Genomic DNA, 16765 nt, shown 5'->3' with positions numbered 1-16765 from the left:
CCTTCTACAGGAGAAAATATATGTTACCTATTTTGTTCTTTCTGTAATTTATATTTTTATACAACTGCTTTTCTCTTTAAAAATTAGTGAAGTCACTGCGTGCAAAAATACAGGGAGAAACAGTTTTCAACTAACTCGAACTACAAGCAACACTTAATATACTGTATATAAAAACATTTTCTCTCTAGTTAAATTTTAAATCTCTCTTAGCTGTCTAAGTTTTCTGTAAAGTATTTATAAATATATTTTAATCTTTTTCAAATGTAATCAAGGATCTATTTTATTTAATGGAAATGAGGCTCTAACTCTAAAATCATACATCGATGTCTGTAAATATGTAAAATGCCAGGTATGGTCCTAATGTAATCCTAATCCCTCATGCAGCGGTGGATGAAGCCCTGCACACACAACAAAACAGAAAACTACATTACATAAAAAATACAAAAATCTGGAGGCAGAGGCCAATGCTTTCTGTACAAAAAAACCCCAAAAAAACACATTGAACTAGTCACTTGGTTATTTTATTAAGCCATACTTGAGGAGGCGCATAACAAAGCTGAAGACATTTACAGTCTTTCTCATTGATCCTTTTCACAACCTGCTCGTCTCTGGTCTAAATACCTCCCACTTGGCTCTGCAAATTTAACTCGCCTGATCTTCACCACTTAATTACATACGTCAAGGCCCAGCCACCAAGGGTGTTCCGTACTGGAAACCACCCTGTGTGTTAAACCAGTGACAAGCCAAACCCAGTCCACATGCTCAAACAGAGGGATTCATTTAGCAAGGCCCCATCAAAGTGGTGACTCCAGAGTTCTGAAAAAAGGGGAGTCTTTTTCTACAGTGCCTGAAAAAAGAAGTAAAGGGGAAGGCTTGTTAAAAACTACAGCATTGTTTATTTGTTAAATTTCTAAATACCACGAGTGCAGGTACTGTTTCATCTCCAGTGGTGCAGTATTATCAACAATCACTATACCTGTCAGACATCAAACAAAATAGTTTTCAAACTCTGCGGGCACATTCCAGCAATGCAGTTTTCCAAGACAACACAACACATTCATCTGTGTTTTTTATTATTATTATTATTTTAAATAGCACTCGTAAATCATATTTTTTTCAGACTCACCTTTTTTTTAAAAAAATTTTTACGCATTTACTTATTTCTAAGCAATACAAAATATGTGCTCTTCGTAAAGCATCACACAGTAACATGCTGTCGTATATTTCCTAAAGAAGAAAGTTTGGTCTCTGCAGTAGAAAAGAAACTAGGCAAATTCATAAATATTTTAGTTTATGCTGGTTTAATGAAAACATATAATTCTGAATGGAATATGTGAAGCACTGTTGTACATAAATATGAACGGAACCTACGAGTTATAAATTAAACTCAATCCACATAAGCACAAAACTGTGTCATCAGCATTTTAGCCCCGTTTCCCTGTGTACATTCATAAGCATTGCTACAAACACAATAGCAGTTGGGATTCTTACAACCGCATGTGTGTTCTACTACCTGACAAGGTTCTTCAGCTCGGGAGAGGGGTATTGCACGTTTATTTTTAGTATGTTTATTTTTAGAGCCAGCTTTCAATCAATCAATCAATCAATCTTTATTTTATAGTGGACCACCATCACAAATTGCTTAATAAGATACAGTTAAAAAAAATGCATTATACATTAAATACAGTGAAAAACAATGCAAAATAATACATTAAATACAAGGCTAGGATGTGAAAATTCTAAAATATTGTGGATGCATATGTCATATAGAATCATAAGAAGATACTGTGAAAGATCAGAAGTAGCACAGACACAACAGCATACGCATTTCATACAGAATCATGAGAATAGAAGAATCAGCAGCTAATAGCAGATATCAGGCTTAAAGCGCATAGAAAGCAAAAGAGAACAAGTGGGTCTTGAAAGTTGATTTAAAGTGAACGACGGTGGGAGCATCACGCACCAAAGCTAGGAGAGAGTTCCAGAGAGTCGGAGCCATGAAGCTAAATGAGCGTTCTCCAAGTGTGGTGCACTTTTGCTTGGGATAAAAAGCAGGCCAGAGTCAGAGGACCTTAGCTTGCTGGCAGGGACATAGCGAGTCAGCAGGTTGAGGAGGTACTGGGGACCTGTGTGATGAAGGGCATTGTAGGTGAGCAGGAGAATTTTGAAAGTAATCCTGAACTTTACAGGTAGCCGGTGCAGTTGGGCAAGGAGAGTTTTGAAAGTAATCCTGAACTTTACAGGTAGCCGGTGCAGTTGGGCAAGGAAGGGGGGGGGGGGATCCTGGCAGCTAGCTGCAGTCAGTTGAAGGCACATGCCGGAAGACCACCATAGAGAGAGATGCAGTAGAGTCGAGAGGAGACAAGTGCATGACAAAATATTTTTGCATCCGGGAGGGAAAGGTAAGGATGGAATTTGGAGATGTTTCGAAGGTGGTAAAAGGAAGATTTGACCGCAGTAGAGTACACCAAGGCTTCGCACAGTGGTGGAAGGCAACAGCAGACAGTTTCCGAGGCTCAGGGCAGCTATATTGAGATTATTAAATTGTGTTTTAGATCCTATTAGAAAGTGTTCAGATTTACTAATGTTGAGCTGAAGAAAATTGACAGATGTCCAGGCCTCGATGTCTTGAATGTAAGCCGAGGGCCCGACCATGGCAGAGGGACATCCAGGGTCGAGTTTTAAGTAGAGCTGGGTGTCATCAGCGTAGGAGTGAAACATGAGGCCATGTTGACGGATGAGGTGACTCAAGGGAAGAGAAGAGGCCCAATAACAGACCCTTGAGACACCACAAGTGACTGGGTTTGTGACACCATTGCATCTAGCATAGAAAACAGACTGCATGCATAAGAGGACATCCAGAAGAGACAGGTACCAGAGATCCCAGCATACTTCTGAAGGCAGTCAAGAAGAATGCTATGATCAGTGGTGTCAAAAGCAGCTGTTAGGTCAAGGAGGACAAGCACAGAGGGAGCACCAGCACCAGCATTAAGCAGGAGGTCATTTACAATCTGGAGCAGAGCAGTTTCAGTACTGTGATGCAGCCAGAGGTCAGACTGCAGAGATTCAAGCAGATTGTTATCTGTGAGATGGTTCATCAGCTGACTGCTTTCCATTCCTCGCACTAAGAAGGGTCAGTGGTGCTGTCTACAGATTAAATAATCACAGTTGTGTGGGATGCTATAGAATTAAAGTATTTTATAAATATATAGGAAGACAAACAAAGCCACCCTGGCCAGAATTTTAGGTTTCTGTGAGATACCATAAAGTTTTACAGCAGGCAAGGTCGTATTATATATATATATATATATATATATATATATATATATATATATATATATATATATATATATATATATATATATGTATGTATGTATGTATGTTATGGGCAAAGTCCGAAATGAATCCCAAAGATCTTTCATTCCGGGTTTTGCCCGGGCAGATCTATGAGTGCCCAACAATGCCTAGTCAAAGTCCGAAATGAATCTCAAAGATCTTTCATTTAATGTTTCAAGGGAAAGAGACAGAGTTACGATTGGAGAGCTTGTTTGACCGCCTACCTGAGTAGCATAATTCACTCACTCACTTATCTCATTCATAGAAACTACATATACATAGGAAGTCCCATTTCCAAAAATAGGCATATACTGTATTTAAAAATGTAGATATGTATTACGTACTTAACTTACTCTGTCACTCTGCTGAGTACACTCTCTAACTCTTTTTAGATGGCTTATCGTAAGCACTGTCAAACGTGAATCAGCTAATCATCCCTCTCTGATTGGACAGTTTAATACATATTTTTATTGTTGTTGTTATTATTATTGGTTGTTATTATGTTATTAATAATACTATCTTTTTATATGCAAGTGTCAATAGCGTTTCTCATGTTAATTTTAGTTCTGATGTTGCATGTGTGTGACGTAGGTTTTACATATATCTCGATTCTTGTCTGGCTGTTGCTGATGGTACTACGCAAGTGTCAGTGGGATTTCTCATGTTCCTTCTTCCGAAGGTCTGCCTGTCATTCAGAACAAGAATGAAAGAACAAAGGGAGTCATTAAAGCTAGAACTAAGTCATTAAAAACATTTTTTCGGGCTTTGCCCAGTCAGCAGGCAATTCACAAATTCCCACATTATGGGCTTTGCCTGTGACATTATATATATATATATATATATATATATATATATATATATATATATATAAATACTGTCACACACACACACAGGCATATGTCACATAATATCAGGCTTTCCAAAGGTTATTATTACTTAGATTCAACTAAAGTACCTTTTTATCAAAGGCTAAATCAAAACAAAATGGTTTTAATGTCAGAAAGTGAGGAGGGTCTTGCAGTGACCAATTAAAATATTTTCAGTTGGCACCCAGCCTCCATGGAGTTTGTTGCTGGTGGATGGCAGCCAAACAGAAAGAAAATTATTTGACAGCTGTAATTTCATAAACACAAACTGTCTGTGTACTTGTTAGAGGATAGTCCATGCTTATGGTTACCTGTTTAAATGTTTCTTAAATGTGACAAATCATTTTGTGAATAGCAGAAGCTGAACAGCAACTGGAATGAGAATGCCAGTGCATGTTTTATCAAGATACATTTGCAGTTCATCGCAATTTGTAAAACACAAACTTTTTAGCTGAATTTATCCTGTCGTCCTGCAATCATTATAGACAAAAGTAGACAAACCTGTATGTATATGCATAAATGAATGCAAACATTAACGTAGATATATTCATAAATGTTTTGTTCTCAAACACCTTCACGCCATCGAGAAATGCTTTTGGCTGTTGTCCACAGCCTGCAGCTCCACACAGGTCTCTCTAGAGGATGGGGGGGTCTTCAACTTGACAAAAGGATTAGCAGTGTTCCCACTCCATCCTGCTAGGGGGCTAAGTTCAACAGATTGTGGGCTTGAAACTTGTTCAATGATACCTTGGGGTATTGTCAAAGTGTGTGTGCAGTTTACGAACTGACGGTATCTTGCCAACCCAAGACACTTTCATCCCACATTCATCTCAAATGCCTTCCAGCAGCACTCCCTGGAGGCACAGTTACAAAGCAAGAAAACCTTCAAAGAGGTTTGAAGCCTGACAGTGTGCCTCCCCTGTGAATATCAATGCATTTACCAAATTAACAAAAAAGTGGATGCAATATCTTACATTTTTTAATAATATGATAGCACAATTATATGGCCAAAAGTATGCATTAGTTATATGATTCAATCTTTTACTTATGCATTTATAAAGGGTCCCCTGTTAGTGTGCAATGCAGTCCTATGTACTTAACAATGCACTAAATGTGTGTATAAAGAAGAGGCAGAGGAAGCAATATAACAGATTTATAAAATGCGCACACTCATTTTATAACAGTTTTGTATACATTTTCAACTGCTCAATTATACAAATGACAAAAATAACACCCTATATAAATGTAAGTAAATACCAACTTATTAAGGCATTAATGAAATGTCATTTGTTCTGCCTTATACATCTGCAGTTTTGTTGTACACTGCAGTCTCTTAAATGCCATGTAGATTAAGGACCAATGAAAACATGCAACATGACATTTTCAAGATGCCCAAGATTTATTATTATTATTATTGTTTTTATTTTAAAATTCAAGCGGGTCATAGATTACAGCTGTCAGACCCACATTGATATAAACCTGAGGGGAAATTAACAGTTGAAATTCAAATACTTTAGGCATAATATAGAAATTAAAGACAGCTAATGTATTGTATCAAAACAGTTAATATTACTAGCGTGATTTCAGCTACGGGTGATTTCATTTAGAAATAATTTAGTAGTTGACCCCATGGAGATATTAGGCAACTTTTATTTTTTAGGGTTTTCTACTTTTTAGTAATCAAATGGAGAAATTAAAATTTTTAGCATTTACCCTATAATGGGACATTTATTTTTAGATGGAGAACAATTATTGCATTATGTAAACACACAATTAATTGTACCAGACAAAAAAACATACCTTCCCAGCAACATATAGGAGCTGATGTAAGGATACGTGCAAAATAATTTGCGGCTGCAAAACACCCATATTGCTGCTAATCATGTTTAGCTGGCATAAAGTGGAACTTTAGCGGTCAGTAAAAATCTGGTGTATGTAAAGAATGTTTTTCACCTGCCGTTCTGCACCTGCTATCAAATAAGCACTTGAAATTTATTCAAATTAAGAATAAGCATGGAATTGGTCGGGGATCCGGATTATTAAGCGGGCGCAAACATTATAATGAGATGTAAGGATTTTGCCTTGCACTTGGGCAATTGCTGACCTTCAAAAAACTTTGCACCTCCTCTGACAAGGTGCAAACAATTGTAGAAGTGAGTAATTAAGAGCTGTATAAAACCACTCACCTTCAGAGACCTGTCTTTGGCCTTAGGGTGCTTGCTGCATTAATCTTTCTGATGCGTCGACGTTTGGCTCTTGTTGCGGACAGGTAGGAAAACCTTCGGATAGAAAAGACCCTGCATATTCAAACCAAGGGTCACTTTGTTTGGGATGGATTGTCCTCTCCACTTGCCTCTCCAGCGGTGTCAGCTGTGATGTGGATGGCGGCCCTCCTCCTGTTCCTGCTGCATGCCTGTACTGAATTGTGAGTTTGTTTTTTGTTCCCTGCTGCAGGTCCCGCCACCTTTTTATCACCTAGCTGACTGTCCTTTTGGTGACACCGACAGCATTGACTTTCTCCACTGTAAAGAACCATATGGTCTCTTTGGTAGCATAACTGTTGTTGGCTGAGGCTTTTCCAAATAACAAAATTTCATGCTGAGTGACCTCAGCCGTAAGGACTCTCAGCTCCTCCTCAGAAAACGTTTCTTTTCTGTGCACCAAGAGGACTGCTGCCCTTCCTCTGCTGTGCACCAAGAGGACTGCTGCCTGACGACTCTATATATATATATATATATATCTATATATATAGATCTAATATATATATATATTATTTTTGGTTTGAATTTTGTGCTCCACGAATGCTCATACATGGCCTACTGCTCTGTACTCCTAACTCACTTCACCTCTGCCGGTATTGCAACTCTCATTATCATGATTGCGGTTCATTATTTGTGCGTGTTGACTAATCAGCATTACTATTAATGTGCAATGTGTAGAGGATAGAAAAGTACAGTATTGTGGCATATGTGCATTTCAGGGTATTTTTTATATAAATTAATATGTTATTTAAGTAGTGTTTTCAAGCTCTTATCTGTCATCTCACTTCAGACTCCTGTCTGTTTTATGTATGTCACACTCTGTGTCTGCAAAGGCATATGTCATCAGTCTGTCACCAGTCAATACTGTACATGCCCATCCAGTATAAACAAGACCTGTAGGCAGGGGGGACCTCCAAACCAAACACAAGAAAAGGAACTATCTTGCTTTTCTAAAGATTCTTCATTAAATCAGAATGATGTATTTTTTCAATTGCTTTCCCACTTCTTTTAAAATCTCTGTGGACATAGCTGTCGTGCATCCCTCATCCCTTGAGTAACCAATTTCTAAAAGAACACATGTGACACTGAACTGAAATCCCTGCACCATCTCCATGTTTTTCTCATTACCTCTTCCGTAGTTGTGCTCTATTCCTAAATTATAAAACAGATTTAACACAGGGGCTTTTCAAGCACTTGAGATGTTAATGCTTAATTAGCTGCACTTAAGGGTACTCTTTTTTGACTCCATATGGAGAGCTGTATTTTCTGAACCTGCTTCAATTCCACAAATGCACACCAATAAGATATTCTTCTGTATTTCTAAACTGACTAAATGAGACTACAGTTTAAGGTACCAAGTCCTTTTTTTTTTGCTGCATCTCGTTAGGAGAGACAAAACTTGAGGCGCTTAAAATCTGTACAAATGGATTTATTAATGTAGTGTTTCTTTTGTATCAGATCAAATAAAAAAATGCAAGGTTTTCTAACTGGATCCCTGGCATGAAGTTACTGTAGCCTAAAATGGGAATTTAAATTATTTATTTGAATAAAGTTTGTAGTTATTTTCAGCGGCTATACATTTTAAACCTTTGTGTTGTAAGCTTGCTTAATTGTAAAGCATTTGTTATGCAGTTAGATGATTCTCTCCCTCCTGTTATATTTTCTTATTTCTTTACTAACCTCAACTTGTGAGGGGCTTACACACAACCAAGCTCATCTAATTCACTGGCTCTGGGCAACTCTGGCACAAGCTCAGTCCCCACCAGTATTGAATAAGGTCCCCTAGGAGCAGTATGTCAAGTTAGGTGTATAATAGCCGACGGCCCTCTATTAATGAGAATTAAAAATCCTCAGAACGTTCCTAGCCAGATTACCCCATTAGCTCATCTTCTCAGATCATACAGCTGCAATTAATTAAGTGAAGTGCTGAACCCCAGTAAGTCTACTTAAAAAAAAAAAAAAAAAAAAAGTTAAATTAGAAAAATGTGGTTATAATTAATAACTGAATTAAATCTAGAAATAAGCTTAACACAGATGCAGACCAACAGAAGGTCTCAGCTTTCATGACTGAGCAAATAATCTTCTTGTTCCTGCTTTCAGAAATGAAACATAGTACCCATAATCCTGCATCAAATTGTGAAACACATTAAATCTTCATGAATTGCAAATAATACTTTTCTTGTGGATACTGTTTTTACTGTAGGAACTGTTAAGTTGAACTCTACTCTTGCTGTGTGTGCTTCTTTAATTGGAGGCATGTAAATGTTCATCAAGCAATGACAGTTTGCTTTAACAATGTTCTTCTTTTTAATGCTCACGTTGAAATCATTTTAGTGACGTTATGAATAGTGCAGGGCTTCTCAAACCCGGTCCTGGGGACCCCCTCTGTCTGCTGGTTTTCATTCCAACTGAGCTCTCAGTTGATTAACTAGGCCCTTAATTGAACTCATAATTTGCGTTGTTGTACCTTTTTATGTTTTCAGCTCTTAACCAGTTGCAGATTTCAAGTTAGCGATAACGTTTTATAAGTAACTTGAACTCTGCAACTGCAACCAGAAGACATGGGGTCTCCAGCACCAGGTTTGACAACCCCTGGAATAGTGGTTGTTGATCGCAAGTTCCAGTGAGAGCATGAGTCAATGGTATATTATTGTGGAGGTTATTTCTAGTATATTCCTCGCAGTTTGCTTATTTGAAAGTCTATGTCCTTCCTGGAAGAGGAAATAGTGCTCTATTGGGAAAAAGTCAGCAAGAGCTCTGGGTCAATACCCCTGCTCTTCTTACAAACATCTATTAACTCTTAAACATCTGGAAAGTCAAAGCTGGAATCAAAGGAAAAAGTACAAAGTAGTCCTGAGGTAACACAGGTTGTTAATAAATATAGAGCATGCTCATGTGCTCCCAGGGAAGCAATTCTAGCGCTGAAGCAAAACCTTACTTGAAAACTGTTTTTTTTCTTGATTAGCATGGTAAATATTTGGTAAACCAGAAGTTATTTATACAACACCCTAGCTGTAGCACCATGTGTTTACTGTTGCAGCATAATCCACAGAAGTGGGCGTGGGGGCGTGGGGGCGGGCCTGCGGAGTTCTCATGTGTCAGTTGAAAATAATATAATTTATTATATTAACCCCCTGTCACACGGACGGCCGAAGTAGGCGGCGTCAGAACCAGGAAAAGGAATGAAATACACAGACAGGACGGATTAATTGAAATGATGATGGCGCTTGTTTGCGCCGGTTTATTGTAAATAAAACAGTTGAACAAACAGAAAACAACAGGACATGGCACTCTATGCCAAAATAAGAGACAAACAAAAACGGACTATACTTAACAAAAAGGTGAGTTTAAATAAACAAGTATCATGCTGGTCCCACCAGCACGTAATAGCAATTGATATATCTAAGTTTCTCCTTCCTTCTCCTTCTCTCCCGTTCTCCACTCACCGAACACCCAACCGCCAGTATGTGAAAACGTGCATCTATATATACTGTTGTGCTGGGATTCAATTATTAATTAATTATTCACTTGAATCCCAGCACGTGAATTAATAAAGTTCAATTCCCCGTGCTCACATATTATTACTTTTTACTTGCAAGTGAAGTGCTGTGCAATCCTCGTGCCTAAATACACATATACATTTTAAACACTTGTGTTACACAGACCCGTTTATATCCCGTGTACCAATGTCTAGACACCAACATTTAAACACACCACACGCAACACATAACAGATAATATACACAGGGGCGGGCACTTTGTCACACCCCCGCACTGCAAACCCTATGGGCTTGTAACCATGCCATGTATTTGGCCAAAAAAGGCAGTTATGTTTGATCCACCTATTGTACAAGTATGTGTGATAAGTATAAAGAGGTTTAAACTTTTTCCTTTTACAGAGTAGAGAAATTAACAGGTGAGAGGAACAGTAAGCCTTGATTCGTCTGAATTATAAAAAGCAGTATTTTCTGCTTTGATGACAATGAAGATTCCTTTGCAGGTTCATTGAGAAGACATTGAGAAAGACCTTGAAACATTTGTTATTGCAATAACAATATTGTTTCTTATTATTATTCCTGCAGCTGATTCTAGCCTAATGGCATGTGCATTGCATGTCTGTGATTAAAAGCCATTACATGCACTGCATGACTATTAAAACCAGCACGTTTTAAGGTGTGCCTCACCATGTACTTAGTATGTTTAATTCTCATAATGGATAGCAGTTACACTGTGTTGTATAAAGTGAGTCTTTTTCCTATGCTGCCTTCGATTGCACCCTTGATGAGGAGTGTCCCTAAGAAGGCATCTGTTCAGGATCATTTTATTAACCTTATGCAAATCATTTGATATAAGATATTCGACAATGTCTCAATTTTTCCTTTTAAATTAATGTAAACTCTACTGAGGTACCGTTTGGAAGAAGACAATAGTGTAATTTGACCACTGTAGGGTGATTAAGTTAAAGTTGTATAAATATTAAATATATCAATTTAAAAGATACTGCATATATATTCACTGATTTGGTAATTGCAGGGAGAATGTTCTGCAAATTATAAAGAAAAACATACATTGCCTGACTGAATGGAGGATCTAAAAAGTTTTAGCTACTAAAAACTGCTTAAAACAATTCCAACACCTCCCATTTCATAATTTGTGTGTGTGTGTGTGTGTGTGTGTGTGTGTGTGTGTGTGTGTGTGTGTGTGTGTGTGTGTGCGTGCGTGCGTTGTGGACAAAAAGAAATCCCTCATGGATAACTGCAGGGATGACTAACCATTCTGGTTAGCGTTGTAATATTTTTCCAAAAATAAAGTGAATGCCGTCCATTTCTGTTTTTTTTTTTTTTTTTTTTATAGGGGAAAGCATGTACAACAATGTGTATTACCAGATTGTTTTGGTACCAGCAGGTGGAGTAGTTGACAGGTTCAAGTTCAAGCAATACTGACAGTAATGATAATATCTCAGACATTAGTGTCAGTGTTACCTTAAATTGGCCCCCTGATGCACTTGAACTCCACAGAAAATGATCTAAGAGTATGTATGCCTTCGAGCAATGGCACTTCATATTTAATTTGGTCCTTTTCCTGCGTATTATAGCTGAACACAGTTTGCAGCCAAAGACATTTCTCTAATTAAAACTTCCAGCTGACTATACCACTGGAGACTTCAATTAACCTGAAAGGCTGAAGTTTTACCCACACTGGATGCTAACATACAGTACCAGCTGTTCTGAGCTTTACTTTTTAAAAGTATTGTTGATGGTATTTTATTCTGATGACATCATTTTTAAACACTTAATTAGGAGAGTGTTGCGGTTGTTACCTTAGTGATGCTTGCTTGTAATTCTGTCATGTTATATACATTTAATTCTTTCAGAAATCCTTTCAGATTGCAGGTGCTATCTTTTAAATAAATGTGATGTAGAACCGAAGGCAGAGTTTGTTTACAATGGTCTACATAGCATTAAAGGCTGATTGGGAATATGATGTGGTTGCAATACAAAACATGAAGTACAACTTATTAAGGTTGCCAGCTTTTGAGGCTGAAAAAAACATCGACAAACACTCATGTCTTGCACTTTCCTAATTCTTGCACGACCGCTCTTTCAGGCGTAAATTGAGTATAGTAATAGGACTGCTGTAATAAATTGCCCTAAAAAACCTTCAGATTTAATATTTAAACGGGTTACCGACAAGGCACAAAAAACGGCCAGTAATAGATTGAGTATATGGGTCAGAATTCTATCTCTTGGTTCCTTCTCTTTGTGGAGCTTTTTTGAAGGTGACGGAAGGATCACAAGAGGAATTAATACTGTGCAACCAAATATTTTTGAAACACTTTAATTTGCTGCTGTATCCTGTCTCTTTCTTAAGGTTTTTACATGTACACCCCCAGCTTCTAAAAACAAACAAAACAAGCAGAATGCTGTCCTGTGTGCTTCTGGACATTTTTAGTTAGCAAAGCTATTCTAATTTGACCCCTTTTGTTGTTCCTGTCTTGGCTAACCAAAAACAAGATACAAATAAGGAACCAGTTTCCACACTTTTACTTCTTCTTGGCTAGAGTGTGCTGACCCAGAAATAAAGGGATCATGCTCGCGATGATGCTTACATGTTAACTGTATGATGGCCAACAAATGGCTTTAGTTATTTTGCGTCAGTGTTTTCATTAGGAGATTTTGGACGGCCTTCTTGTTAAGGAGGGTTCCAGTGGAAGACAGACTGCGCTGTCTGGGTCCGCTGAGTTGGAACGGGCCTGGGAGATGAGCTAGTCAGAGATCTGATTGAAATTCCTACATTTGGCATTAACTGCGCCACACACTACTAGAGAAAGCGCAGCTGCACATTTAGCTTGGTTCTATGCACGTCAATTGTTTTTTGGCTAGAGCACCTGGGCTCTCCCAGCTGGGCTGGCCTTTAAGCTCAGTGTCACATATTGTTATTATTATTTTTTGTTTGTATTAAATACAGGAAAATAGAAATGTTTCACCTCCAGTGGGAACACCTACTCCTGGCCAGAATTAACATCTGTCATGTCAGTTTATGTCCAAGAATTCCTCATTTTTCATCCTTTTAGCAAGAAAACTATAGAACCCCGGGGACATTTCAATCATGGTTTATACATTGATGGATCATATTCAGTTTAACTGAATTCAGTTGTTTTGATTCAAACACATTCTCCCTTGAAAAAGATATGTACAACATATTGAAATGTTGGGCAGCTGGCTCTTTGGGCTAATATATATAATATATATATATCTATATATATATATATATATATATATATATATATATATATATATATATATATATATATATATATATATATATATATATATATATATATACACACACACGCACACAGTAAGTTGCACATTAATTTAACATCTCATCCGCAGGATGTAGCACAAGGAGGTTAAGTGACTTGCTCAGGGTCACACAGTGAGTCAGTCAATAGCAGAGGTGGGATTTGAACCGTTGACCTGGTTACAAGCCCTGAACTTTAAACACTGGACCACACTGACTCCCTCAAAGAATGGCATTTTACAAACAGAAGGATTGCAATAGTTGATATTATCTAACACACTATGTAATTAAAGCCCTGCTTTCACTATACAGCATATCTGTTGTGCCCAGGGTACATGCTCTGCACAGGGAGGGTGTTCTGGCAGAGTAGATGCCCAGATGTCTCTTCTTATCATGCTACTTCTTCCCAGGTAGCAGTGCTATGTTTAAGGTGGACAGCACTGTAATAAACCTTCCTTGGCATTTCATGGATGGGTTTGGTTTGGGGGACTCAAGTCACATATAGAGTACAGTATACAGTATCTGGCCTCTAAAATCACAGAGTTTAGTAGGACACTGGATTTGTTTAACACTAGGGCTATTTAAACAAAACTTGCCTAGTATTACATACCCTGCATGGCTTTACTACTGTCTGGTTTTCTCTGCCTTATTTGGAGTAGTCATTCAATGACACATTACAGTAGTTGCTTCACTGGACTCAGATAATGCTGCTGCTGTATTAGAAATAATAATATCTCATGGGGGGGAGATTAATACTATCTGCAGGCTTTTGTTTCATAAAAGCAAATATTATAGAAAATTAATTGGGAATGCTACGATAAAAGACACAATTCTTCCATAATGTTACTGCATCTTGTAAAGCACTTTGTGATGGTGGTGAAATGAAAGGAGCTATATAAAATAAAGATTGATTAATTGATTGATTGATAATATCTGCTGTTTATTTTAGTTTTTTTCATAACATCAGATAATTGTTTACATTTTAAATTGAGAATGTATACCTTTATTATCAACAAATGTTATCATATATCTTTGCATTTAACTTTGACTTTGATTATTAAGTAATGGTCCCTGGAGTCGTATTAACCACGTAAAAGCATTATGTGAACTGTGTTGTTTCAAAAGCACTGATTTGCACTAATGAGTTTAACATGTATGTCGATTCCATACTGCAGGTGTGGAATATGTCTTTTTGTGTACTATTAGGTGTTAGCAGAAACACACTCACTTTAGATAATGGGTCTCCATGGTGTTTAACCACTGTCTAGCAACACTTGCAGCTAGTTTAGAGAAGGTGAGAACAGTTCATGATATTCATTCAACTGCGTCTTCCTTTTGAGCTGCAATGAAGTGTATATTTTATTATTGTGTGTCTGTGTGTGTGTGTGTGTGTCTGCTCTCCTCCCCTCTTAATTCTTAATTAGAGGTGTTTATTAAAGCATAAACCCAGGGATTCTGTTTACTGTTGAGGTGTGTTGGCTCCTTGCAGGAATTATGTCTATAAAACAGCAGGGTTACATTTAGACCCTACAGGGAATCCTACAAATCCCCAGAAAAGATTCAATTTACCTAACGCCACTTCACCCAGGGGTGTCCTTTCCTGCTGCTGTAAACCAGAGAGATTCATGAAACCAATCAAAATGTAGTCTGATTTCACAAAAACAGAAGATGATTACTTTTTTTTCTACATAGTTTTAATTCCAGCATTCCAAAGCTATGAATAAAGAACTTAGATACTGTACCCAGCATATAAAATTACATAGCATGTCCCTATTTGTCTAAATGTTTTAGTGATGACAACAGAATGTGATTTTTTTTTTTTTTTTTTTTTTTTGTAATTCCAGTTGTTTTAGAGTTTAGCTCTTTATATGCTGCACATACTCTTATATTGTCTGATTGTGAGTGTAAAAATACAAACATTTTAAGTGTAAGGAAAGAAAGAGTCAAGTCCTGAGAGATTTTCCTCAGTGCAATATTCTTTCCTGTCTCATTCCAAAACATTAGGGGCACAATTCAAAGCTATTTTCTCTGAAGTGTAAATTACTCAATTGTCTTAGATTTTCTTTTTAAACTTTTGCCTCTAGGCTAGTAATCCAGATTATATTGTATTTGGTCTCCATGAGAAGCAGGCAAGTATTGCTATGTTTGTTGTTAGCACTGTACCCTAAAGAAGTGCCAATAAGGACAGGCCTGAAAAAGCTCTCCATTAGACACTCAGGTTGTTTTTCTAGTGCATCTGCAGGCCCTTTCCTGCAGCTGTTGCTGTTTCCCAGACCCTGTTTGCAGGGAATGCATGCTGGCAAAGATGGAAAGTTTGGTAATTGAGGATACATTCAGGATTTCTTCATTGCAATTAAATTAGAGGTAGTTTGCAGAAACCAAAACTGCAAGTTATTTAATGTTAAGCATGTTAATTGACGCTTAGTTGTTAAGCATCTAATAACACCTTATTGGAACTATTTAAATGTGTTGTATTTTTCACAGAAAGCCTTTTGTTATTTTTATACTACGTTTATCCATCTACTTTATCAGAATGCCAACCTTGTTGACAGGTGATATTGTTTATCAATGGAAGTGGTATGCTTATTTCCTGTTTTATAATCTGTTTGTTACAAATTGATATGTTTTCAGAAGTAGGAGGCTGTTGGTCGCAGGTTCAAGTTAGAATTAAAACCCCTCTTAATATCGCTTCAATGGGACTAAGATTTTATCAGCAGTTCATCAGTAATTAAAAACCTAAGGAAGTTGTAAACATACCCATTGAGGAGTTCTGTAATGTCAGAATATTTCAATACTCTTAAGTGGGGTGGAAATCCAGCTGTACGACTGATAAATATGATTGATACAATCTGGATTGTGATAATAGCCAAGGTGATATCAGGAGCTTGTCGCTATTGTTTGCCATTATATTCTGGCAGGGATAATTAAATGTGGAAATAAGTGGAGGGTGACAGTAACAGTGGTTATATTGATCAAATATGATGGTAGTTCAATAGTTCAGGAGAATCGCCACAACTGCAGTGAAAAAAAGGTTATTGCAGTGATCGCTGTGCATGTTTAGTAAACTTTGGCCCCAACAGTGCATGCCCAAGGGGCTATTGACTGAGGCAAATGAGATCCACCCCGCCCCCCACCTTTTGTAATGTATAAATATAGTAAGGTAGCTGCTTAGACAGAGGTGGGGGTTATGAATGACATTATAATTTGGATAGTGATATGTCACAAGTTGGTTTATCCCTCTTTCTGAAATTAAAGACTGCATTTAAACAAAACCACAAACAAGTGGTTTATTTCCATTTATTTTCTAGGAAAAATGTGCATTGGAATGCATTGGAGCTAAAAACTTAGTCCATCGTTTTTTTGTTTGTTTTTTTATGTGGAAGCATTGAAATTGTAATGTGTTATTGTACGGTCAGAGGGAAAAGCACCAGTGGCTATCTAGTGCAATCAGTTCCACAGCAGGATAGGGTTTGGCTAGGTGACTGGCCTCATGCAAATG

General features: G+C 37.5%; 1 protein-coding gene across 5 annotated transcripts in view; it reads left to right on the top strand.

Moving 5' to 3' along the window:
• LOC121315828 (SAM and SH3 domain-containing protein 1-like) overlaps nucleotides 1–16765 on the top strand; it is a 356703-nt gene that overhangs the window by 255087 nt on the left and 84851 nt on the right. The window lies entirely within an intron of this gene.

Source organism: Polyodon spathula, chromosome 5, assembly GCF_017654505.1.
Source record: "Polyodon spathula isolate WHYD16114869_AA chromosome 5, ASM1765450v1, whole genome shotgun sequence".
NCBI classification, from domain to species: domain Eukaryota; kingdom Metazoa; phylum Chordata; class Actinopteri; order Acipenseriformes; family Polyodontidae; genus Polyodon; species Polyodon spathula.
This window is presented reverse-complemented; position numbering and strand designations above follow the sequence as displayed.